This window comes from Talpa occidentalis, unplaced genomic scaffold, assembly GCF_014898055.3.
Source record: "Talpa occidentalis isolate TD23 unplaced genomic scaffold, MPIMG_talOcc4v2.1 talOcc4.13, whole genome shotgun sequence".
In the NCBI taxonomy this organism is placed as follows: domain Eukaryota; kingdom Metazoa; phylum Chordata; class Mammalia; order Eulipotyphla; family Talpidae; genus Talpa; species Talpa occidentalis.
In genome coordinates, this window is record NW_023601322.1 from 46424122 (window position 1) to 46449665 (window position 25544).

Below are 25544 nucleotides of genomic sequence, written 5' to 3' on the forward strand. Positions count from 1 at the left end.
GAAATGGACATTAAAGAAAATACATATATAGTGGGAGACTTCAACACTCCACTCTCACCAATGGACAGATCAATGAGACAAAAAATAAATAAAGACACTAGAGCCCTAAACAAAGACATCAAAATCATGGACTTTACAGACATCTATAGGACTCTGCACCCAAAATAATCCGAGTACACATTTTTCTCAAGAGCACGCAGATCATTCTCCAGAATCGATCACATACTGGGCCACAAAACAAACATCAACAGATACATAAAGATCAAAATCATTCCAACTATCTTCTCTGATCATAAAGGCATCAAACTAGAAATAAATCATGAAAAGAAAACAAGAAACCCTCCCACTTCATGGAGTTTGAAATCCACACTACTGGAAGACCACCGGACTAATGAGGAGATCAATGAAGAAATTAAAAAATTCTTTGAGGTGAACGACAAGGAGGACATCTCTTTTCAGAATGTATGGGATGCAGCAAAAGCAGTAATAAGAGGAAAATATATAGCAATACAGGCTCACATCAACAAACAAGAAAGGACTCAAAGAAACAACCTAGTCTCACATCTCAAAGAGCTAGAAAGAGAACAGAAAAAAAAAAAAAAAACCCTAAAGCCAGTAAAAGAAAGGAAATAATAAAAATCAAAACAGAAATAAATGAAATGGAAATTAAAAAAAAAATCCAAAAGATCAATGAAACCAAAAGTTGGTTCTTTGAAAAAATAAACAAAATAGACAAACCTCTAGCCAGGCTCACAAAGAAAAAACAGGAGAAAACACATATAAATAGGATTATAAATGAAAGAGGAGAAATCACAACAGACTCAGTAGAAATAATGAAACTGGCAAGGAGGAAGAAACAGATAACTTATAAGGGAAAATCAATCAGGTTAACCTCAGACTTCTCCAAAGAAACACTATGGGCAAGAAAAGAATGCAGTAACATCTTCAGCAAACTTCAAGACAGCAAATGCCAACCAAGAATACTTTACCCTGCAAAGCTCTCCTTCCTCTATGAAGAAAAAATATGGACCTTCTTAGACAAACAGGTTACAAACAGGTTACTACGAACACTTACATGCAAACAAATTCAACAACCTAGAAGGGATGGACAAATTCCTAGAACGATATAATCATCCAAAGCTGGACAAAGAAGAAATAGAACACCTAATCGGACCAATTACAAGCGGTGAAATTGAGGCAGTAATCAAGCACAAAAGTCCAGGCCCAGACGGCTTCACAAATGAATTCTACCAAACGTTCAGTAGTGAATTAGTGCCTATCCTACACAAACTGTTTCAAAAAATTGAAAAAAGAAGGAATACTACCAAATACGTTCTACGAAGCCAACATTACACTAATACCAAAACCAAACAAAGACAGCACAAAAAAGAATATTACAGGCCAATCTCCCTAATGAAAACTGATGCAAAAATCCTCAACAAAATCCTTGCCAACAGAATCCAACAATGCATCAAAGGGATAATAATACACTACGATCAAGTGGGATTCATCCCAGGGTCACAAGGATGGTTCAACATACGAGAATCGATCAGTATAATCTAACACATCAACAACAACAAAAAAATAATAAAACCATATGATCATATCAATAGATGCCGAGAAAGCATCTGACAAAGTCCAACATCCATTTATGATGAGGCCCTTAAAATTCTCGGGATAGAAGGAACATACCTTAACATGATAAAAGCCATATACGACAAACCCACTGCCAACATTATTCTCTAAGGCAAAAAGCTGAAGGCTTTTCCTTTAAATCAGGAACAAGACAAGGATGTCCTCTCTCACCATTGCTCTTCAATGTAACACTGGAGGTCCTAGCCAGGACAGTAAAACAAGGGAAAGACGTACAAGGAATCCAGATAGGGAAAGAAGAAGTAAAACTAGCACTATTTGCAGATGATATGATAATATATGTAGAGAACCCTAAAAACTCCACAGAAAAACTACTCAAAATAATCAACCAGTTCAGCAAAGTAGGAGGATACAAATCAGCACACAAAAATCAGCTGCCTTCCTATACACAATCTGAAGAAGAAGAAATCAAGAAAACCATCCCTTTTATAACTGAAACAAACAAAAAAAAAATCAAATACTTGGAGTAAACCTAACAAAAGAGGTGAAAGACCTATACAAAGAAAATTATAAAACACTCTTAAAAAATAGAAGACAAAACAAAGAAATGGAAAGACATCCCCTGCTCATGGATCGGAAGAATTAACATTATTAAAATGTCTGTCCTACCAAAAGCAATATACAGATTCAACACTATTCCAATAAAAATCTCAATGACATTCTTCAAAGAAATAGAACAAATATTGATAAAATTCATATTGAACCACAAAAAACATGAATAGCCAAAGCCCTACTGATGAAAACAGAGGCGAAGAGAGGTATCACACTTCCAAACTTCAAGCTATACTACAAAGCCATAATAATTAAAAGAGCTTGGTATTGGAACAGAAATAGACACACAGACCAATGAAACTGAATAGAGAGCCCAGAAATAAAGCCACACTTATATGGACAACTGATCTTTGACAAAGGAGCAAAGAATATGCAATGGAACACAGACAGTTTGTTCAATAAATGGTGCTGGGAAAACTGGACCACCACATTCAAAAAAAAAAAAAAAAGAAAGAAAGAAACTAGACCACTACCTTTAACCATGCACAAAAATCAACTAAAAGTGGATAAAAGAACTGGAAATAAGACCTGAAACCATAAAATATATAGAAGAAAATATAGGTAAAAAACTCCAAGACATGCATTGCAAGAACATCTTTAAAGACTCATCACCCAGAGCAAAGATGTCAAGGAAAAGATAAACACCTGCGATTACATCAAACTAAAAAGCTTCTGCACAGCAAAAGAGAAATTAATCAAAACAGAGAGATACCCCAGTCAATTGATAAGGGACTACTCACAAATATATACAAAGAACTCACATGACTCAACAAAAACAAAATAAACAATCTAGTCAAGAAATGGGGAGAAGAACTTAAAAGACATTTCTCCAAAGAGGAAATGCAAATGGCCAACAGGCATATGAAAAAATGTTCAACAGCCCTTATAATCAGGAAGATGCAAATTAAAACCAAATTGAGGGCCTCCCCTGGTGGCGCAGCGGTTGAGCGCTAGGTTGCGAGGCTGCCCGCAGCCTCTGCAGCACCAGTTCGATCCCCAGCAAACTGCGAGGGTCCCACAAAAAAAAAAAAAATTGAGATACCACCTTACACCAGTAAGAATGGCACATACAGAAAAAAAAAAAAAAGCAACAACAAATGTTGGCGAGGATGTGGTGAAAAAGTAACTCTCCTACATTAATGGTGTGAGTGCAAACTTGTCCAACCACTATGGAAAGCTGTCTGGAGGTTCCTCAGTCTACTGAAAATGGAGCTACCTTACGACCAGGCAATTCCACTACTAGGGATCTACTCAAAGGACACAAAAACATTGATTCAAAAGAACACCTGTACACCTATGTTTATTGCAGCACTATTTACAATAGGTAAAACCTGGAAACAACCCAAATGCCCAAAAATAAATGACTGGATCAAGAAGATGTGGCACATATACACAATGAATATTACTCAGCAATCAAAAAACATAAACTCATGCCATTCACAGCAAAGTGGATGGAGCTAGAAGGGATTATGCTCAGTGAAATAAGCCAGAAGGAAAAAGAAAAATATCAGATGGTTTTACTTACAGCAGGCATATAGGGGAACCAAATAAGACATCAGTGTAAAAAATAATAACAGTACAAAACTCAACAAAGCAAAAACAGACAATTATAAATCAGAGACGTACTGCAGGGGAGGAGGAGGGAGAGGGTTTAGAGAGGGAGGAAGGAAGGAGCACAGGGGACTGAGGTGATGGTGCACAGGTGCATTAGTGAAGGAAACTCTATGGGGACTACACCTGAGGGGGTGGAGGGAAGCAAATATTGCTTAAAAGTGAACAATGATGTAAAAAAAAATAAAAATGAGAGATTTATAAATAAATAAATAAATAACAAAGAGACACCAACTGAATGGGAGAAAACATTTGCCTATCATATATCTGGAAAAGGACTAATACCAAGATATATAATGACCTCAAACAACTCAAGATAAAAAAATGAACCAATCAAAAATGGGCAGAGCAGCTATATAAACACCTCTCCAAAGACATAAAGATGGCCAATAGGCACATTAAGAAAATCATCATCACCTATTAATAGGGAAATGCAAATCAAAACCTCAATAGAAACCATCTCATTTTTATGTGAGATAGACCCCTATCACAAAAGACCAGAAACAGGGGCCTCATTGGTGGCTCAACGGGTTAAGCCTCAGAACTATGAGGCAGTCCCCAGCAACCGCATCAGCAACAGTTCAATTGTCTACCAGGGAGGTGACCCACATGGGGCAGCAGACCTCTCTTGTCTCACCCATTGCTCCCCTCAGCAGTGTATTTCAGTTGATCTGCCTATTCTGCTCCCCACTCTGCCTCTGGTGAATCCTCTCACACACACACACACCCCTTCCCACCTCTGGCATTCACCCCTGCTCTTGTATGTATAAATAAATAAATCTTGAAAAAAACAACAACAAAGACTAGAAACAACAAGAATTGGCAAAGGATGTGGAAAAAAGGAATCCTTATACACTGCTGGCGGAAATGGTAAACTGGTTCAGGACCTAAGGAAAACAATAGGGAGGTTGCGCAAAATATTGAAAGTAGATGAAATGTATGATCCCACAATTCCACTACTAAGTATCAATCCATGGAATGCAAAAACACTTACTTCAAAGGGATCTATGCACTCCTAGGTTCACTGCAGCACTATTTACAATAGCCAAGTTATGGAAACAAGACCAAGAACAGAGGAGTGGATTAGGGGGTGAAAGGGTGTAACTCATAATTTTATACTACTCAGCTATTTTTTTTAAAAAGATGAATTGTTGCCATTTCCAGCAATGTGGATGGAACTGGAGGGGATAATGTTAAGTAAAATAAGTCAGAAAGAGAAAGGAAAAACCTGTATAGCTTCACCTATATGTGGAATATAAAGAAAGAAAAGAGCCAAACCCAAACCAGTAACAAAACTTAGAAATCTGAATATAGAATTAAGACTACAAGATGAAAAACAAAGGAGAGGGGCAAAATGAACTATTATGGGAGACTGTGGTTCCTTGGTGGTGGGTGTAATCTAGTGTAGGGATATACATCTGAGGAGGTGTTAGCCTATGCCTCTGAATTACACAGTATTGTAAACCAATGTTACCTCCATTTAAAAAAACAAAACAAAACAAAACCAAAAAAAAAGTATTAGTTCAAAGTTCTTCCACAAGTTAAGGGTTAATTATTAGTAATTATATAAATTAATTCTTTATCCCTTTGAAGGCAGAAGTGACTGTCCAACATCACTTTCAGAAAATCCTTTCCTGGGACTCCCCAGTGGCACAGCAAGTTGAGCGCTGCACTGTGGAGCAGTCCGGAGCCTCTGCAGTACAGGTTCGATTCCCAGCCGGCCAGGGAGAGTACCACATTGCCTGACAGACCTCTCCTGTCTCGCCCGCTGCTCCCCTCAGCAGTGCTTTCAGTCTGTCTGCCTGTTCTACTCTCTGGTCTCTATCTGGTGAATCCTCTCAGCCTCCCGCGCCTCTGGCCTGTACCCCAGTTCTTGCATAAAAATAAATAAATCTTAAAAAAAAAAAAGCAAATCCTTTCCTATTCTTAAATCCCCCTCCAAAAGGATCAGATTAATTCAGTTCCCATGTGGTCCATCTGCTACTCCTTTAAGTTCCCCCCTTTCTTTAAAAGATTTATTTATTTATGCATATATGAGCTGGCCAGATATAGGGTACAGGCCAGAGGTGTGGTGGGGGTAGGGGAGGGGTGGGAGGATTCACCAGAGACAGAGTGGGGAACAAAGCAGGCAGATCTACTGAAATACACTGCTAAGGGGAGCAGCAGACCAAACAAGAGAGGTCTGCTGCACCAAATGGATCACCTCCTTGGCCAGGGATCAAACTTTTGCTATAGTTACTGCGGACAGCTTCATAGTGCTAAGACTTAACCCCTTGTGCCACCAGGGAGGCTCTACTCCTTAAATATCTAATACATCTTTAGGAAATCACCAAAATCTGCAATCTTTCTTATGTCAATCAAAATTTGAATCTGTCTCTATATTTGAGCCAATGCCATGGGTAAAGGGTTAAGTATCAAATATATTTCAACAATCACTTACATGTACCTGGGATGCCAAAATAACAGAACAAGCACTGAGGGAATATAAGGATTTCCTAAAGGTTCTTTCAATTCAGGAGAGATAAGACATGTATATAAATAACTGTAATACAAGGCAGAATTTAAAAAATGGAGCCACAAATAGCACACTGGGCACATAGAGGAGAAAGTGTTTAACTGCAACTTGGGGATTGAAGGTTTCATTGAAGAAATTGTACTTGAGTTGTACTTGAACAATGGGAAATACCTGAACAAGGAAAAAAAGCAAAACTCATATGAGCAGCATTGTAAGCAAAGGCATGACAAGGAAGCTAGCGTAACAAAATGTCTTGGCACAGATGACATGGAATAAATATTTGGAGATTTCATAACTGACCAAAAATAGTTTCATTTGACTAGAGTCAGATATCAAGGATTGGGAGCAATACAACAGAGTCATTTATTTATTCAATAAATATTTTATTGAGGGGCCTCCCTGGTGGCGCAAGGGTTAGGATGCAGCCTATGAAACTGTGCACAGCCACTGCAGCATGAATTCAATTCCCCGCCAGCCAGGGAGCAACCCACACAGCGCAGCAGACCTTTCCTGGCTCGCCCGCTGCTCCCCTCAGCAGTGTATTTCTGTTGTCTGCCTGCTCTGCTCCCTGTTCTGCCTCTGGTGAGTCCTCTCACCCTCCCGTGCCTCTGGCATATACCCCAGCTCTTGTATAAAAATAAATAAATCTTAAAAAAAAAAAGATTCATATCATAATAGACCATGTAGATCATGAAAAGAACTTTCATTTTACTATTAATGAACATGAATGATATTAAGAGGTGCTGAATAGAGAAAAGAACTTAAGGGCTTTATGAAAGACAAAGGTATAATCAAGTAGCCCAATTAACAATCTACAGCAGTGGTCCAGGTGAGAATTCAATGCCTTGGACTGGAGTGGCAGCATTAGAGGTCATAAATGGAGAGTCTAAAAATACTTCAAATGTGGAGCTGCCAGGATCTGGTACAGACTGAATTATAAAGAAAAAAGAATGACTTCAAGATTTTGGCCTGAGCATACTCAAGTGAAAATAAAGGATGAGGCTGACCACAGATAATCTACCAAATTTAAGTCTTGGGAACTACAACAGAACAGTGAAACAAGAGGTCCTCACATAAGAAAACTTTGGCAGGGCCTCCCCTGGTGGCGCAGGTGGTTGAGTGCCGTGCTGTGAAGCTGTCTGCAGCCTCTGCAGCACTGATTCGATCCCGGCCAGCCAGCGATGGTCCCACATGGCACAGCAGACCTCTCCTGTCGTGCCCACTGCTCCCCTCTGCAGTGTATTTCATCAGCCTGCCTGTTCTGTTCTCCACTCTGTCTCTGGTGAATCCTCTCACCCTCCCATGCATCTGGACGATAGCCCGGTTCTTGTATAAATAAATAAATTAATTAAAATAAAGAAAACTTTGGCAAGTCACATCATCTTTCTGTGCTACCATTCCCCTGTCTATAAAAAGAAGCAAAAGGATAGATTTATACAGATTTATGCTTAGTACACTAGGATACCCAAAACAGTATTCAAGTCACAATAGTATACAATAAATTTTCTCAGAATAGATAATTGTATTGACATATTCAGGGAGTAATTTGTATTTATCAAAATTTATCAAGACCAATAAACTGATACACAATGGAATGGAAGAAAAAATTACTGAATATCTACATGAAATTTTGACTTTATGGGAAGAAGTGTATTTCTTCTCAACTGGCTCTCTGCACATTTTGAAGGAAGAGCTTGAGAAACTCTTATTTTAAAGGTATCTCTGAGCACTTTTTCTTTAATATTCTGTGTTTCAGATGCATTTTACTGTTTTTTACCCTTAGAGTCTTGTAGTAGGGAAAACACAGAAGACATGGCTGAGGTTAGAAAATAAAACATAATTCTTAGCATCCTTCACGATGTTTGTGTGTAACTAATAAAAGGTAGTATGTAGAAATGGGGGCGGGGGAAGAGGAAAGAAAAAGGACTGCAAATACCCTAATTTTTAAAAGTGGGGATTCAAAAATACTAAAAGAGAAGGAAAGTAAGTAGAATAAGGATAATGCTCATCCTTCCCACCTAAATGCCATCAGAGTACATAAAAATTGATAAGATATAGTTATAGACATATTATCTATAATGATGAAAGCACAGAACAGCAAATGAAATACCCAACAAATAGATGAAAAGATGTTCAAATCATTAGATCCTGGGTAATAAACATGACTAATTAGATAACCTTTTTTACTCAGTAGACTCACAAAATATTAGAAAGAGCTTTGATTAGTGATATGAGAAAATATATACCTTCTTACTTGCTGGTGGAAATAAGATGGGACATTTTAAAGCCACTTGATTTTTAACATCAGTAGGAAAATCCCACCTCTAGTTCCCTCATAAAGAGTAACAATGAAACAGAAATTCGTGTAAGAAAAAAGGGGGCGGGGGAAGCTCAGCAGTCCCTTAGGAAATTGCAGCAACACAGTGAAGCAACAAATCTGACAAGCAGGCAAAAATGGTATGAAGAACAGTTTTATTTAGGCTGCATCATTTCACTGAATCAGTAATCAAAAATCTCTCAATAAAGTACAGGACCAGACACTTCCCAGTGAATTCTACCAAATATTTAATTAATTAACACCAATTAGTCTCAAGCCCTTTCCAAATATTGATGAGAACACTTTCAAACTCATTTTATACCAGACCAGCATTACCATAATACAAAAGACAAGGCCACTAAGGAAAAAGAAAACATGCCAATATCCCTGTTTAATATAAATATAAAAATCTTCCAAAAATAATATCAAACCAAATTCAATAACACATTAAAATGACTGTATACCATTGTGCAGTGGGATTTATTCCTGGGTTCAAGGAAAGCTCAGTATACATAAATTGATAAATGTGATACATCATACCAATAAAATGAAAGAAAAAAATTAAAGAAAAAATCTGCTGCTCAATAGCAACAATCTTTCAAGACCTTTCAAGATAAAAACTCTCAATAAATTAGATACACTAACATAATACTTAATGTTACTCAACAAATACTCAATAAACTGAGAAGTTTTTTTTAAGATCAAGAACAAGAATACGCGGATATCTATTCTTTCCATTTTTATTCAATATATTACTGGAGGTACTACCTAACGCAATTAGGCAGGGAAAAGGAAATCCAAACTAGGCATCCAAACTAGAAAAGAAGTAAAGTTCTCTTTTCTTGAAGATGATGTAATCTTACATATAGAAAACCCTAAAGAATACCAAAAGAGCCTATTAAAACCAATAAATTAATTCAGTGAAGTTGTGGAATACAAGATCAACACAGAAAAAAAAAACTATAGATTTTCTATATATAACAATTAATAAGCCTTACAAAGACATTGTGAAGACAATTCCATTTACAATAGCAATAAAAACAATACAGTGCTCAGAAACTCGCCGCGTGCCGCTGAAAGGGGAGCTCTGGTGAAGCCTTTCCCAGAGTAAACCCAAGGACCCCGCACTAACTCCAAAAACCGCATCATTTGGCACCCAGTTTTTCTCGGCATTGATGTAAGAAACTTCATGCCAAATCCTTCCTCTCTGACTGGGTGGCAATCTGTGAAGACGGTCTAAGACTTAAAGAATCAAAAAAGACATCCTTTTTAAAAAACTTAAATCACGAAGTGTGCCTTCCTGTGACACATTAGGAATCATCTAGACAGCAGTGCTACAGAGTGGCAGGAGAGAAAACGGAAACCCAGAGGGAAGGGGCAAGGATGAGCCACCCATTCTCTCCCTTCTGTGGATCTCACTTCCTCCACTGGAGCACAAGACATTTTGCATAGTTGAGTCAAGAAGATGTCTGACACTTACTCCCGACATGCGGCTGGTTGGTCCTCAGCTTGCTTGCAGGAAAAGAGTAGATTTTCTCTTAAAACACTGAGTTGTCCATTCATATCTTGACAGTTTGCAGAGGATGATTTACTCCTTACTTGTTGCGATTCCTTAGATAATTGTTGGGTAGTTTCTACAAAGTTACAGGAGGTTAAGGGAGTGAGTCACAGGCAAGGATGCCATTGGTTACATTCAGAAAACCCACAGAGTTGCTCTGAGCAGCTACCTCCAAACACTGGTGGCCTCTCCATAGTCACAAGTGGTCCAAGTGTTTTGAGGGGAATTTTCCTAAAATCCCTGCCACTCCACCCTGTCCCACCACTTGTCCCTTGACCTGCAGGGTCCCATGTGCTTTGTACAAATGGTGAACCATAAGCATATCCAGTCGCAGCAGATGTGGAGCTATCCCCCATAGTATTACCTGTGGCCTGGGTAGGTGGGTACCCAGTATTCTGAGGATAGGCAGTGACATAAGGGGCCACCCACGACAGCTGAGATGTTATTTCCTCCAGTTTTACTAGCTGTGTTTGGTCCAGGTGGTTCCCACTAATGGAAATTAGCAACACCAGGTCCTGCAATTGTGGGAGTACTGTTGTCCCCAACAGAGTATTGGAAAGATGGCTTCCATGTGTGGGGGACATTATGTGCAAGTCGCAGCGTGTTTACTCTTTGGAGTGGGGCTGGTATTTGAGACCACAGTGGGTGCAGTATGGCTACGTGAGCCCCCGTTGTAATAATTGGAGCTGAAAGCAGATTTGCCTCTTGTCCCGTATGTCTTCTTGCGGTAAGAGTTGCTCCAGGTGTAGGAGATATTCTTTGTCCAGCAGGGCCCAAGATGTTCTTATGGAAATTGGGATCACTGGGGGTCTCCAACCATGGGAACAGTGCTGTTATTTCCTGTTGTGCCACTCATATTTTGGTAAATTGAATTCCATGTGTACCAATCATAAGTAGAAGCAGACATGTCTCTTGTCATATATGTTGTCTGTGGTGATGTTTTTTCCAGCTACAGGAATGGAGTTGTCATTTCCTGTCTTGTTGTGTTTTGCATCATAGGTCGCCTCAAGGTGCTTGGATTTACGGGTTTACGGTGGATCCATAAGTGTATTCAAATGCAGACATATCTGTGCTGTCCCACCACAGTTGTTGTACTCAAGTTAGATGGATTCTGATCGATATGAGGAGCAGCAGAAGGCGGGCTGGATGCCATTCTTTTTCCTCCTCTACGGTTGGGCATTCTTGATGTCAGAGAAGGAGTGGGGCATTTGTTGGATATACTATCCCCAAAGCTCCCACCATGCATATGGGTCACATGTCCCATCACCCCAAGTGGGCCTGGGCTCATGGTGGCATAGTGTAACTTATTGTCTCCAGTGTTAGAAATACTGGTAGTAATTCCAGAATTATTGATAGGAACAGGATTGTTATTTCCTCTCATGGTACTTGTGTTTTGCATCATAGTTAGACTCCAGATGCTCAGATTTAAGGGGGCCCCATAAGCAAATGCAGACAAATCTGTGTGTTGTCCCACCACAGTTGCTATACTCGAGTTAGATGGATCCTGATCATACGAGGAGCAGCAGAAGGCAGGCTGGATGCCCTTTTTCCCCCCCTTTTACGTTTGGGCATTCTCGATGTTGGGGAAGGAGTGGATCATGTGTTGGATATACTATTCCCAAAGCTTCCACCATGCATATGGGTCACAGGTCCCATCAACCCAAGTGGGTATGGGCTCATGGTGGCATAGTATAAGCTATTGTTTCCAGTGCTAGAAACACTGGTAGCAATTCCAGAATTAGCAATAGTGGCTGTGCCAATGGAGACATTTGGGTTGGCAATCAAAGCCTGTTTGGCATTTACAGCAGAGCGAGCTGTGGAATCTGACAATGTCAAACCTATAGAGTCCTGTTTCATTGTGTTGCCAACAGATGGGTGGGTTACTGCAGATGCAGAAGAGCATAGGCCCATAACATTTGCTGGGGCTACTACTACTAGCTTTCCCAGTTGAGAAGAGCCGTCATACCCCTTCATAACTTTGGCCCCCAACTTAGGCAGAGTGAGGGCTACTGGGCCTGAGAAGTTGAAAGTCACAGTTTGTTTTCTGTCTGATTTTGTAAGTAAACTGGTAGAGACATGGCTTGAGGCAATGCTGTCACCTGGTGGAGGCAATGTGCGATATGGCTCTCAGAGGGAGGGGAAGGTGAAAAGGTGACTGCTTTGTTCGGAAGAGTGGTATCCATATCTTCTCTATCACTATCTATGGCAGGTGTGCTGAGGTGCCACCTGTTAAACTGTGAGTGGCTGTATACCCCATGGGGGTTGTCTGGAGTAAAGAGGAGCCTTGGGAAGAGAGGCTTTCTGCTGTTTGCCATGGGTTGTCCCAGATTGGGGAGGGGAGGTATGGGGGACAAAGGGATAATTCAAATAGATGGGGGCCATATTGGGGGACTCCAGCGTGGGTAGGCTTTTGGGGACTGGCATTTTGGCAGCATGCTACTGCTGCACACTGCAATGAACTTGAATAAATGAGGGAGATCCCTCACTTGACTGTGGATCAGATCTGAAAATAACAGCCAGTGAAGGGGAAGCAGTATCCATGCCAATGACAATGTCATCTAAAATAGGTTGCACAGATGGAAAGGCAGATTCCTGGGCTGTAATTGTGGGAGGGACAGCCACAGGAGTGGTGGACTGGACAGCAGAAATTAGGGTCTGTGTAGAAGGGTCGGGGGATGTGAAAGGTAGGACAATGGGAAAGGAAGAATCTACAGACATAGGTGTTGGGATTCATTTTTGCAGGCACATGGCTGGAGAGAGGTTGAGGGGCTCTAAGTATGGGGATGTCCAAAATAAGGGATGTTGTAACTATGACTGAATTTGAAGTGCCTCCAGTATTATTCAGCAGGCTCTTCCAAATAGGATTACAACTCTTTGGAATAAAATTATCAACAACAACAACAGGAGGTGAATTAAAGACTGTGCCGCTTCTTTATCAATATTTGGTATCTGAGGTGGATGAACAGACACAATCTGTGGTCTGACAGATATGTCAGCCAACACAGTAGAAGTATTGGGGGCATGCATAGTGGGTGGAAAGGAGACATTTGGGCAGAAGAAAGAGGTAGGCTGAGTGGCACTATGGTCTGAAGTACCTCTGTTTCACCCTCTGAGATTTGGATCAATTGACCCTCAGTGCTCTCCTGTGTGGCCAGGTTATTGGCCACAGCTAGACAGGGGAGCTTAGAGGGTGGGGGCATCTCACCTCTATCCCATAGAAGCTGCATTGGCATGGACAGTGGAAGCAGAAGTGGCATGGGCCTTTCCCGTTTGCAGGCCCTACTGCTGGCAGATTCTGGTGAAGTGGAACTCGCTGATTGGCTATCTGAGGACTTTTTGCCCTGTATCTCCTTCTGGGATATCGATGTGATTGGCAAGCTAGGTAGGTGGTCTTCAGCCAATTCTTCCTCTGTTGACATCTGTGGTGACAGGAAGCCACCAAGGGTTGGCCTAGAGAATACCGCTGCATCCTCTTCAGGCTTCTTGGGAGGCAGATCATCCTCAACAAGGTATCCGGGGGAGCTTGTGGGAGGCATCTGGGAGTTCTCACTTGAGCTTTCCTCTGGGGGTGTGGGAAGGACGTCCAGAGATACAGGGTTACTTACATCTTCCAGAGCGAGAATCTGTTGGTCAAGGATGAAGATGCCAAAGGCATAGCCCCAATGTGATCATCTTCCTCTGTGGTCTCTCAGGATGCTTCATGCCTCATGGTGTCTCTGGAGATCTCTTCCTCCGTGGTGTCTCTGGAGATCTCTTCCTCCTTGCTATCTGTGGAGATCTCTTGCTCCACAGTCTCTCTGGATACCTCTTTCTCCTTTGTCATCGTAGGTTTTTCTTGGACCCTCACCTCAATATCCTCTGGGGAAGGACTTGGGGAGAGGTGACTGGAGGATTCTGGTTTCTCAGGCTTGGGTTCTTGCTTAATTGTCAGAGGAGAGATTAAGTGTACCTCGCATTGGTGGTGTACTTCTGGCTCTGCAGTGTCCAAACATCATACAATTACGAGCAGACAGGACAGGCTTCTTCGGAGGGTTCCCAGGTGATGCCAGTGGGAGACTCCCCAAAAGGGAGCACAAGGCTAGTGGGATGGGATATTGCCTTCGTGGCGCTATATGAAAGCCAGTTGATAAAGACGAAAGCTGCCGGTTGAAGCTCCTGGGAGTCGGCCAGCTGGCAGGTGCCGGAGCCGCTGGGTGGGCCCGACCAGGCCCGGCTGAATGGAAACTGGGCTGTATAGGAGGGCGCCTGCCAAGCAGGGGCCTGCGGCGGTACCATCCGGACACCCGGGCGGCACAGAGAACAAAATTTACTAAGAAAATTGCCCATCGAGAGATGTTAGTGCGCCAACCGATCCGAGTATTGAGTAAGAATCCAAGAGAGCCCCCCCTAAGTTTCCAACTGCCCCGGCGATCGCGCATGCACTGGCCGCCTCGGGGGCTGGGACAGTCCGCGCAGCGTCACAGATCAAGGGCCGCGGGGCCCACGCGCGCCGGAGCCACGTCATCGAGCAAAGGTCAAGACCCAACGCCCCGTCTCATCTCCGACTTTTTCAAAGATTCAGGTGTTTGGTATCAGACGGGTCACTCTGTGGGGGGACTGTTGGGGACCCCAGAGACCTCGTCTGCCAGAACTCTTGGGCTTTAGCATTCGGTGTCCCGGCAACGGCCTCCCACTCCGCCCCCTCCCCCCACAGGCCCCTAAGGATGAGCCTGCAGAAAGTGAAGGAACATGGCTCCCATGCCCCTTGGGCACTCCCCGCATTCTTTTCAGCAACCCCCTACCCCTCCCACCACCATCCTGCCCAGCATCTCTGCACCCGAGGGCCTGCGGGGCTCCAGGACTGGGCCCTGCACCCCTCTCCCTTCCCTGCGGGTGTGTTCTCTCGCCTCCTTTACATAAATTTGATAAAACATTTAAATTTTGGACCTACCTTCACACAGGTAGTAGAGGTTCAACCAAGATTTGAACCTAGTCTGTGGGATTCCAGAGTTCCTGCTCTGGACTGTGGTCCCTCTTTATGGCATCATGAGTTATTGATCATTTTTTGCAGTAGTTTTTAGGGTATTTATACCTGCAATAAAAAGAGCACATGCACTCCCCAACTCCCACAGTGACCACGTCCACACCATGCTCTATTTTCAGCAGTCACAGGTCAGGGGTCACAAGTGTCAATGTAGGGGCCTCCCTGGTGGCACAAGGGGTTAAGCACCACACTGTGAAGCAATCCTGCAGACTCAGCAGCATGAGTTCAATCCCCAGCCAGCCAGGGAACAACCCATATGGTACAGCAGACCTCTCCTGTCTCGCCTGCTGCTCCCCTCAGAAGTATAATTCAGTCAGTCTGCCTGTTCTGGTTCCTGCTCTGTGTCTGGTGAATCCTCTCACCCCCCCACACCTCTGGCCTACACCCCAGTTCTTGTATGCATAAATGGATAAATCTTTTAAAAAAAAATAAAAATACGTATGAATCTGGGGCCTCCCCTGGTGGCGCAGCAGTTGAACGCTGGGCTGCGAAGCTGCCCACAGCCTCTACAATGCCAGTTCGATCTCCGGCCGCCGGCAAGGGTCCCACATGGTGTGCAGACCTTTCCTGCCACACCCGCTGCTCCCCTCAGCAGTGTATTTCATCAGTCTGCCTGTTCTGCTCCCCACTCTGGCTCTGGTGAGTTCTCTCACTCTCCCGTGCTTCTGACTGTACCCAGTGCTTGTATAAAGAAATAAATAAATCCTTATTTAAAAAAAAAAATGTATGAATCTGTAAGGCATTAAATGAAATAAGCAAGACACAGAAAAACAAAATCACATCTCACTTATATGCAGAATAATAAAAAATTAAACTTATAGTAAAAGAAAATAGAATAATGGTTACACAAGAGTGCCCATTTGTACAAACTTAGTTTTGTAAGTAAATAAGTTCTGGAAACCTAATATACAGCATGATCACTGAAGTTAATGATAAGGTTTTATATACTTCAAATTTGCTAAGAGAATACATTACAAGGATAAATATGGGAGGTCATCAATATGTTTATTAATTGGATTCTGGTAATCATTACATTCTGTATAGCAGTATCCACAAACATCAAGTTGTATATACCTTAAATACACACAATTTTTATTTGTAAAACATAAAAATATTTATTTAAAAAGAAAGCAATCTGAAAACATCTATTTAATTAAAAAAATTATATCTATCCATCCATCATTCCATGAATCAGTTCCTGGGAATCTATAACATAAAAAAAGCACTAGCATGGCAGCAGCCCTTCTGCCCACCTGTGCCTACTAAGCAAGTGCTCCTCTTCACAGACCTTTTCCATTTGCAAAACAGAAGAGGCAGCTCTCCTCCCTCCTGACTATGCAGGCTCTCTTTTAGCAATCCTGTCCCTTCTGGGGACAGATCTTTCTGCCCATTTGTATCTATGCGAGTGGCCTTTATCCTTCTTTCCTGCTCTTTTGGATATATAAAAGCAAAAGGACTAGTATGTAGTAGTATGCAGAGCAAAGATTTTTGGATAGTATTTTAGCAATATTTGAGAAGAAAAAAATGAAGAATTTTAGTGCACAATGATAATGGCATGACTGAATAAAATATGCTCATGGATGTTTTTGCAGCATTATTTGAACACACCTTAGGACCAAAAAAAGTTGAGGATAAACAATATGAAAATTTAAGAATAAATTATGGTTCATCATTACCGACGAATAATTAGACTCTAATAGACTTTACAAAAACTGAAATAGACTTGTCCCAGCTGACTCAGAGAATTGTTGGGTGAAAGAGGAAAATCCAGCGGAGGGTGAAGAGGCTGGTGTGGGTCAAAAGGATGTAGAAGTAGGAAAGACACAGGCTAAAATGAAGTTGAAAATGAAGTACGCAAAAAAAAAATAAAATAAAATGTATAATTAAACTGGCTATGCAAAATTGTATATATTGACTTATTTGTATGACTAGTAAAAAGTTTAGGAATTTTGGTGGGTTTTTTTTTTTTTTTTCCTTTTACAACCAGATAACCCACCCAAAAGTGGATCTGAAACAAAAAGGCCCAGGAGAGTTGGTCGTGCCCCTTTGTTCAGAGACATCCTGAATCCTTCCAAACAGGCCTCTGTGCCCAGAGATGTACCTAAGCAGCAAGGCCCAGATGTCAGCAGTCCTTGACAAAGTCCTTTCCCCTTGAGGCAGAAAGAAGGGCAAAAGCAACTAGAAAAAGTGCTAACACAGAAATGATCTTGCTTAAAGGGAATGGCAAAACTGGGGATTTGTTTAGTATCATAAACTTTTCTAGATTCTTCCATTTCTTAAAAGGTATAGGAGTTACTGTGATAAAACCCTGATGATGTCTACCATATATCCTTTATTTTTGGTGAATCAAAGGACCAAATATTATCATACATTATATGGATTACTTTAGTGTTTTAGATATGCAACCTCTTTTTCTGTCTACTGTCTCATGGGAGTTTTCAGTGATAATGGGGAAGAAGGAGGTAGAATAGAAGGATAAATGACTTGCCTTAAATTGCAAATCAGCAAGAGGCAAAAAGGACTCCAGCTCACCTGAGTGCAGCCAAGCTGAGGCTTGCTGACTCTATTCTACACCATCCAGTTCTCATAGGGAGCATCAAGGGGGTATATGGGAAGCAGATTAGGAAAAAAAAGTTTGAGAAAATAATAAAACTACTCAATCACTACTACTACTGGTGCTATGATAGATGCCAACATTTAATGAGTATCTACCATGACCAGACCTTGTTCTAAGAGCCCATGTTATTCTCACAGCCATCACCTATCATTCCAATATTTTCTCCCACTTCAGGTGACAACTGTTTAAGCCAAAAATCTTGGCTTTTGCCAGTTGTTTAAGCCAAAAATCTTGGGGTCATGATGGATACCTCCTCATCCATATCCAATCATTCAGGAAATCCCACTGGCCCTACCTTCACAATATATCCAGAATATAGTCCCTTCTCACCACTTACATTGCTACACCCTTGACTCAAACTACATTTTCTCCCACCCAGTTTATAATGGTTTCCCTGGCAGATACCCCTTAACCTGTTCTCCACCCCAAGTCAGAGTAACAGTCATTCCACGTCAATTCTCTGCTCAGGCCCTGCCAGCATAAACACATACTCTTCAAAAGGCTCATCTCTACTCCCTCATCCCTAATCTCCTTTCCACAACTTCATAACCTACTTCTCTTCACTGCTCAGATTTGGTACTGTTCCTCCAGCATGTCCCACACCCTCAGGTCTTAGGGCTCTTATTCTAGCTGCCCCTCTCTCTGGGGTACTTTCACTAGATAACATCCACTGTCCTCAACCCTCACCTTCTCACATAGGCAGATACTCAACAATCTAGCACTCTCAATACTTCTTATCCTGCATTATTTGTTCCCACTTCCCTCACATTTATCATCTTTTAGAATACTAAATGATTTACTTAAGAGCAGTAAGTTCAACATGTTTGCCCTTGTCCTGTTTTATTTACTGATGTACTCAAATGCCAACAGCACTGCCAGACACACACTAGACTCCCAACAATTAACTATGGAATAAAGAAACTAGATATTACATGACAGATACTAGATGATTTTATTTGAAATTTATGCCATTATATTTACCTAATTGATAAACTTTGTAAATCAACTGAAAGTAAAATACCCCCAAAAGAGGATCCCACCTTACCACAATGACCTAGTTTCAATTCTCCAGTACCTACTGTATATTTAAGAAGTTTAGTGCACATTCATGAGATGATATGAGATACTGGAAAAGATCACTTACTTGACATCTTACAAATGTAATTGTATAAAAATAAAGTTACAGTTTCTTCAACACAAAGAAGAAAGTAGCTCATTCTTTACAAAATTAATTATTGTTCTCAAAATCTTGACATGAGTAGATTTCTTTTACTAATGTCTGTTCCATTACTTTATAAAATACTACATTACAATTTTACCTCCAGGGTCACCTTCAATACTGATAAATGGTCATTATTCATGAACCCACTCTCTGGTCTCTTCCATCATGTGATTCTAGCTAGATTAGCTAGCAATCCGTCTTATTTCTATTCATCATATTCCACTTTCCACAGATTTAACCAAATATTTTCCTGGCTTCTTTTGGCAAAGATCACCATGATAGTTATCCTTAAGGGGAAAAGGGAAATGTGTGTGCAGTGTGAAGACATATATAAGGCAAAAAAAGGACATTTTAGTCCAGGATCAAGGGAAATATCTCTTTTATTTTAAAACATGTATTATTTAAGAGTGTTATATCTGACACAAAACATGTGACATGTGGGCCTAAGTGTCCCATTTACTGTTCTCAGTGCCAAAAAATACGTGCTGAAATATGTTTAGTGTATTAATTTTAATCACAGATTTAAGAGGGTATGACTAGTAGTAGCTGCACTTGAAAAGGTAACTTTCACTTTGGGAAGAGTAAAATAATTAGACACTTCAACAAATTAAAATGTAAGGCTATTGGTTTTGTTCCACATCAGCTAAATACATTACCATTTTACATGGGCAGTCTATATTTTTCGTTGTTTTTCTTTTCTTTTTTCTTTTATATATTTTTTACATCACTTTTCATTTTTGTTCAATGTACTCATTGTCACCTCAGTTATAGTCGCAATGAAATTCCCACTACCCATTCACCTGTGATCTATCACCATGGTCCCTTGTACGTGATCCTCCTCCCTTCTCCCCATCTGCAAATGTGTCTGGTTTATAACTGCTTGTTGATTTTGATTTTTGCTTTATTATAGTTACTTTTTTTTCCTGATCCCTTATTTGGATCTCTACATTTTTCCTATAAGTGAGAACATCCGGTATTTTTCTTTTTCTTTCTGACTTATTTCACTGAGCATGATCCCATCCAGCTCCACCCATGTTGCTGCAAATGGCATGATGACTGAATCAAGAAGTTGTGGTATATATACACAATGGAATATTACTCAGCAATCAAAAAAGATAAATGTTTTGTTTTCTTTTTTAATAGTTTAACCCTCAAGTATTATTATCTACAACAAAGAAGCAGAAAAGAACAAGTCATTGCAATACTATTTCTTTCCTATTATTTTGTAATGAATATTGATCAAGATCAAAACTTGCACCCAAGTACTTCTAGCCTCAAAACTGGCATATTCACAATACACATTAATCAATTTTCCCTCTGTTTTATTTATATATATATATATATATGAATTAAGAAATAAGAATACAATTTGGATCTTACTATAGCACATGAAGATGGTTCACTTTTTGAAATTTTTGTATTTAAGCATTTGTGATGAGAAATCATCTTCCAACTGAAGATTAAAACAGTTCTTTTTTGTTAAGTTTACAGTTCTTTTAATATCATTCAGATAATTTACATAAACAGCTATTGTGCATACACATGGATAACAGAAAGCCTCAAGAAGCCCATCATACAAACTAGTTTGGCCTGCCATAAGCCTCCAAGGAAATTCTTGATGGCACCATCTTGAATAATTACTCTAGAGCTTGTGCCACAAGGCATGGCCTAAATTTAGAAATGCTGCCTAATGAGGGATGGCACAGCTTCTTCCACACCAAGGAGCCTGATATGTTACAACTCCCCGGGTAGCCCTTGTTGTTGACTCTTGCTTGTTCCACCTAGGAGTATCCAAATTACTCTCTCCAAGTAAGGTTCAGGAGGGCATGGATTTCATGTACTTGCTGCAGTGGACTAACAAGGAATCAAAAGCCACAGCAAAAGCAAACAGTGGCCTTTCCAAAGAAAGATAGAGTTTCTTAGCATGTACTTACCTATTCTTTTTCAGAATAAGCATATAATTCTGACTAAATCTATCACCCATTCAGGGCAATATTAAAGCACAAGTGTTTTTAACAATTGACAATCAGCTTTTGAACAATAGCTATCTGCAGATCAAGCCCTACATGTTTTATGTCAGAAAGTTTAATCTTCACAACCTTATTGTCACGCCCACTTTACAGCAGAGGAAGCTGAGGTACCTTTAATAGGTTCATAAAACTGTACACAGAATCAAAGCCAGGTAGGGCATTTTTGAATATTTGTTTATGTAATCAAGAGGTAAACATTTTAAGTGGAAAAATGGATATCTAGGAATTTTGAGAAACTAGACAAAATTCTGATAAAGCATGAGCAGCAAAATTAGATTAACAAAACTCAGATGAATCAAAACAGCAAAGAAAGCAAGAAAAGAAGCACAGCAGGAGACAGGACTAATCAGAGAAGGATCAAAGCAAAGCATCCACATGCCTATCAACAGCCAAGTCGAACCACAGGGTGCACTTCACACCTCTGAACAATGCAATGCATTATACTGGGGGACAAACATTGCAACCAGCAAACACAAAAAGTTATGTTAAAAACTACTAAGGCCTACAAGCCAAGTATGAGCTGAGCAAATGAAAATAATAGTCACTGTGACACCTTTTTTTCAGTATCTATGTATAACTTTTTTTCTCAAGTTGTGATTTATCAAATCAAAGTATCAGAATAACTGAACATCCAATCTTTAGTTTGAAGATTACCCAAAGAGGCACAAATCAAGAAATCCATATCAAGAAAACAACTAATACAAAACAGTGATTTCATTAAAATAATTTTTAAAAAGTATATTGAATCTTTACATCTGAGAAGTTCCATAACTCACTTTCTTCTGCTATGTCTGTTTTCGGAAGATTCTCACCTGCTGCCTCCAGGGAAGAAAAATCCATTGTTCTGAGATGAATTCCCTCCTGCATTTTTGTAGTTAAGGTGATCTTCTTAAGAAGAGGTTATATATATATGGTAATGGTTTCATTTTTTGTCTGTTCATGGAAATAATATGCTGGCAACTATCTGTAAACTCACATAGCTTTATTGACATACAAAACAGGCCCAAATCTGGGAATCTCCACTACAGACACCAAGTTTTATGTGTTCAGAGGACAGAAAAGGGAGAGATTGCTCTATAATAGAATGGTTTCAAAATTTTTAACACAATACAGTGTTGAGTGGAAAGCAGAGTCTTGGCTATCTTTTCTTCAGCAGGTGGGACAAGCACTGTATGATGCCCTGCCAGCAGATTTGAGTGGAATGTCACATCCCACTCTGAGGTTCAAAATGTCAACTGCAAGGACCAGGACTACTTGGGCATCGTGTCAGACTTAAAATCTCTCTATGGCACTAAGCCCATTATCAATTCATTATAAATCACACAGGCAAAGAAAAGATATGTGCTCTGAATTTACTGATATGGCCTTTTCTCCCCTAACTTGCTTGCTTCCCTGCTCTTGGTGCTTTTGCCAGAAGTCTCAAATAGGGGATAGGAATCTGATTCAAACAGCAGATAGATGCTTTGCTTGTGTCACACAGTATTTACAACCAGGAAATTACATACACATTCTTAACAACTGGAATTCTGGCTTTGATGGGGGAGAAAAGAACATTAGGCCTGGCAACAAAGGATGTCTTAAACTCCCAACCATGCACAAGCCCTACAAACATGCCCCTCTACTAGCCTCCCCAATCCAAGTGCAAGACTGGGTCCGTGACCTTTAACATTTGCCCCCAGCAACCCTAGAGAGCACCCTGATCTGTTCAGCAGCTCTAAAACAGCCAGACACTTTGCTGTGGTTGGAAGTTATGTTTCAAAAATACATAGGGGCTGTTATCTTCACCTCAAACTGGTGTGTAATTTACTTTGCCTGTTTGTCTTTATTCTGGTGAGATTTAAATAAGGCTACACAAAACCTCTTTTTATTTTAATTACACTTAAACAAACCTTTATAAAGAGAAAGGAAACAGTGCCACCTAACTGTATAAGTGGCTCTGTTCTTAAGGGGGTTTTCATATTGCATATTGTCAACCATAACCACTTACTTCCTATTCATTTTTATCTCAGTTGAATGGATAAAATTTAGCAAAGAAAGCTCAACAGCTGCCATCTTTTCAAATGCTAGTAAAATGTCAACTTTCACTATACTTTATCTTAGAAAATAACAACTCTAACTCTTACAGGTAATACAGCTAATGGAGAATTAACAGTAAATTTTATTCAGATAACCTTTAGAAGACCTTTCATATGAATTCTCTTTATATGATACACTAAAATATTCAGAATACTAATCATTTTAGTACCCTCACAAAATCACTTCTTTTTTGGTTATTAACATCTTTTTGTATTTTATATATATATATTTACATCATTCTTCATTTTCCAGTAACAACTCTGAACTTGAGAAATCTCAGGGAGTGTCTGCACAGGTTTTAAAAAAGTAGTAACTGAAAGCCTTATGGGTGCATTCCAAAAGTATGAAGTACTGTAGAACTATCAAATATTTTAAAAATGCACATTACACAGTGCTGAAAAGAAACCGTGTAAGAGGGAAAGTACCCTAAGTTGGTATCATGGCCTTGAAAAGTTCTTTTTGCGTTAAATATACCAAGAAAGCAAACTATAAATAAGCCTTCCGAAGCTCAGAGTGAGCCTTAAACCATTTAATACGACAATATTCTTTGCTTCCTTTACATCTGGCCTAAGTGTAAATCCATATTAGTTGATAAACCATTAAATGCATTTTTCCCAGGAGTTTCTACCCTTAACCTATAGATCTAGAATGTAAAAAATGACAGAAAGGCCAGAGATGATATCAAAAAAGGATGACTGTAAAAATCTATGGCTTTGATTTTTGTAAACTACCTGGGGAGTTTACGAAAAGCTCTACATATGCAGGCAATAATCAAGAAAATGGCTTAATGCTCACCCCCCAAATCAGTACACACCTCTGAGAACTGTAAGCTACAGATAGGCTCGGAGAGGTACCAAGCTTTAAACTCCATCCTCAATGCAAACAGTGACAAAGGCCAAGCTGACTGAGCCACCTCACTTTGATTCCCAAGTTTTCCTCATCTTCACGGTTTTGTACTCTTGGACACAATTTTTATTCTAAGTTACTAGATGTGTTAGCCAACACTCACTCTAGTTGGCATCATTAGAAAAAGACTTCATAGACCACAGTCTTGCCTATTAAACACAATCTTACATTATATCTGAGACTAATTACACAGCTGCAAGCAAGCTCAGATTAAAAAGAACATGCCTTTATCTCTCTCATGGACACTGTCAGTAATATATCCAGTATCACCACAAGCGGGTGTGACTGTGGAGGTGTGTGGTATATAATTTCAATACACAGCATACATTTAGTTCTTAGTACCATTTCTAAACATCCCTATGTATTCATTGTGTACATTATACCTTATTCTCTGAATTCTTATTAGTTGTCAACCACCTTTAAAATATGACATGTGGAAATCTGGGTCCCTATTGATTCATATATGGTATTCAAGCTCTAAGAATATACTGGAATCCCATCCCAGGGTCACTTTCACCCCAAACCTCAAAATGCACCCAGAACTACAGCTGCACTGGGGAAGAAGACATCTAGGTGCACACAAAGCACAAATGAGAAGAAAACAAATTTGCAAACAAGGACTAGGATATTATAGTCAAACCCTATACAAGTAAATCACATATACTAAAACTAATTTTTGTTCTCAATTCCTATTTTTAAATAAAAAGGAAATATGAGATTACAAAGGCTCTCACTTTTTAAAGGTGAGACATAGTCCCACCTGGCATTCACCAAGGTGAAAACCTATTTATGACTCTCCAAACCTGGGGCATAATTTCCTCTTACATATTACCAAAAGGTTTTTTTGCATGATTCCGCCCCCACTGGCCCTGCCAGAATAACTGTATATAAACTAGAGAGAGGTTTTACTTTATTTCCTGGTTTTTCTACATTAAGTTCAACAAATGGGTAAAAAAAAAAAAAATACAGGTGGTAGTGCACCCCATGTCATTCATTTAAGCTTTTATGTTATGGTTGGCATAAAATATTCACTACAGGGTCGGAGTAAGTTCAAAATCTGGAAACAAAGCATATTATTCCTATACCCTCATTAAAAGTTTTCCCTATTTTCAGCCCCAGAAGAAAGAACTTTATTGCCTCTAGGAAAGTATTATCTTGAGGAGGGGTATTAAAAAAAAAAATAATAATGGTAGTCACCTTCAATACAAGAACTTGAAGTGGATTAGGTAAAAACAGAATAATTTAAAGGTGAATGAATTAAATCGTCTGTCAAAATAGCGTATAAATTCCTATTTGCAGTTTTGACACACATTTTTAGTGACTTAGTGCGAGGAAATCTTGGAGAATTCTCTGAATGCTCACAGAGAACAGCATACATATTTTGGTGAATTTACTGTCTTCACTTGCAATATGACACTCAATGAAAACATTCAAAGATGAGGACACAAATTTTTCAAGTTCCAA

At 39.9% G+C, this 25544-nt stretch overlaps 1 protein-coding gene across 14 annotated transcripts in view; it reads right to left on the reverse strand.

Moving 5' to 3' along the window:
* The window catches only part of L3MBTL4 (L3MBTL histone methyl-lysine binding protein 4), a 425819-nt gene that overhangs the window by 388827 nt on the left and 11448 nt on the right, over positions 1–25544 (reverse strand). For 5 of the 14 annotated variants that reach the window (XM_054694187.1, XM_054694185.1, XM_054694181.1 and 2 more), the window contains exon 1: positions 10129–12305. The exons of 4 other annotated variants lie outside the window; for them this stretch is intronic. The gene's annotated coding sequence lies outside the window, so the exon portion shown is untranslated. Of the gene's footprint in view, positions 1–8577; positions 8864–10128; positions 12306–13411; positions 14598–25544 lie in introns of those variants that run through there. 5 more of the 14 variants (XM_054694186.1, XM_054694184.1, XM_054694183.1 and 2 more) reach the window with 5 other exon arrangements.